Source organism: Sinocyclocheilus anshuiensis, unplaced genomic scaffold (genome assembly GCF_001515605.1).
Source record: "Sinocyclocheilus anshuiensis isolate Anshui unplaced genomic scaffold, SAMN03320099.WGS_v1.1 scaffold12575, whole genome shotgun sequence".
Lineage (NCBI taxonomy): Eukaryota > Metazoa > Chordata > Actinopteri > Cypriniformes > Cyprinidae > Sinocyclocheilus > Sinocyclocheilus anshuiensis.
This window is the reverse complement of record NW_015551758.1, coordinates 4,622-6,866: the sequence shown is the minus strand read 5'-3', so window position 1 is coordinate 6,866 and position 2,245 is coordinate 4,622. Positions and strand designations below refer to the sequence as shown.

The 2,245-nt window shown below is 34.0% G+C and overlaps 1 long non-coding RNA gene across 1 annotated transcript; it reads left to right on the top strand.

The window, feature by feature from the left end:
• LOC107663490 (uncharacterized) lies at positions 1-1,588 on the top strand. Its single transcript, XR_001631337.1, has 3 exons — positions 1-60; positions 356-420; positions 1,313-1,588. It is a non-coding gene; the product is annotated as an uncharacterized LOC107663490 (long non-coding RNA).
• Positions 1,589-2,245: the final 657 nt, after the last annotated feature.

Sequence of the window (2,245 nt, the reverse complement as noted above, 5' to 3'; positions counted from 1 at the left end):
GTCAATAAGAAGCTGCGAATAAGAAGCTGAATTCAGCCTCGTCAACAAACCTGTCTCCAGGTCAGTGGAACTCTCCCTTACACAATAATTACCTGGACATTTTTTATGGGTTTTTCAGTGTACGCATTTATTTTTTTATCTTTTACGTATTTACATACACAAAAATCAATCAAAAAAGTTTAAATCTAGGATGACACGATTCTTTTTTATCTTTATACCTTTTTCAAATGCTCATTTGATATAGCCTAGACATCTTTCAGTATTGGGGCTGGATCTTACTTTCTTAGAATTATAGTTGCATTAATTTTGGGTGTAATGCTGCTTTTGAATAACAGCTAGATTTGTTTTCATCCAGAGCCCAAACTGCCTGCTTGAAGATGAACACGGACGACGCAATAAAAGTCTCCATGTACAACAAAGGTACTGTAACGTTAATCTGTTTCTACTTTCTAGGTAACGTTAATATTGGTAACAGTTCATTTTAGAGTTCAGCTCTCACTTTTAACTAGCTACAAACATTTCAGCTGTTAATCTAGAATGTCTGGGATCAGCCATACTAACACTCTAGATCAGTGGTTCTCAAACTTGTCCTGGAGGACCCCCAGCCCTGTACATTTTGTATGTCTCCCTTATCAGACACACCCAATTTAGTTCTTGCAGTCGACACTAACAAGATGAGTTGAATCAGGTGAGTTAGATGACGGAGACAGGGCAGGTTGTCCTCCAGGACAGGTTTGAAAACTCCTGCTGTAGTGTTACTGTAATATTGTGTTCTATGCTTTACATTTGCTACTTAAGTGTTCATCTGATTATGTCTTTAGAATTTAAAAGTTAATACTCTTTCAGTAATTCATAATGGGGTAATGGGAAAGATATAAGCATTACACAAAAAAATAAATAAATAACAGAGAGAATAACAATAATAACAGTTATTCTCTCTATGCAATTTTTCAATGTTTCAAGTGATGCAGGCGTTTTTTCCCTGTAGCTTTTTTAAAATTAAAAAAGCATAATTTTTTCATAATGTTTAGTGAAATTATTTGGTAGTCTGAGGTGGGATGGGAATTAAAAGGGGGGCACCAGATTTTTTTATAGGTTTAAAGGTGGGGCGTGACCAAAAAAGTTTGAGACCCACTGATATAGATACTTATAAGGTGTCATAAGTATACTTTCAATAAATTAGTCTTTACAGAGTTTCTGAATACTAATTGGCTGGCTAATTTAGAAAGTTTTCAGTATTGTTTGTGATCTTAAGATGTAATATGTATTTGTATTCTTTCTGTTTACACTGTTGTATGCTCCTCTGTTATAGGCCATGAGGAAGAACTCTATCATGCTCACAGAGAATAGAGCTCAGTGCTGCTAACTGGGAGAGCAGCTGGAAAACTGGAGGAGAAGAACAGTTGAACACCTATTAATACAGACGACTGTATTATTTTTCTGCAAGAACCACAACAAGCAAAGACAATGATGAGCACTCTGAGCAAACAACAGTCAGACGCTTGATTATGCACTGCACTTTACTGAGTTCTTCAGCATGTGATGCTGAGCATTTATTGTTTGTAAAACTACTAATAAATTAAGTGGATGCCCTTAACAAACCTGTTAGATTTTGATGTTTTATTTTTTAGATTAATACTATTGTATGTTTTAAGCACATAATAGCTAAGCTTTTTTTTTTTGAGGGTTTAGGATTCTGGGAACAAAAATAAAACTTCCCGCTAAAAACTTTGTAAGAATGTTAGGGGATAATGTTCTCATAATGTTGTGACTAAACATTTATAGAAGGTCATCACAGAACTTTTTTAGAGAATGTCATCCTACCTTTTAGAAGAACGTTCTAAGAACAAAAATAAAACTAAAAATGTATAAGAATGTTACGGAATACTGTTTTAACAATGTTGTCACTAAACAATTTTAGAATGTTTTTAGAGAATGTTATCCTATCTTTTGAGAGAATGTTCTGGGAACAAAAATAAAACTACCCGCCAAAAACATTGTAAGAATGTTAGGGAATGATGTTCTAACAATGTTATGACTAAACATTTTTAGAATGTTGGAAGAGAATGTGATCCTATCTTTTGAGAGAACGTTCTGGGAACAAAAGTCAACCATCCGCCAAAAACATTATAAGATTATTAGGGAATGATGTTCTAACAATGTTATCACTAAACATTTTTAGAATGTTTTTAGAGCATGTTATCCTACCTTAGAGGAGAACGTTCTGGGAACACAAATAAAACTA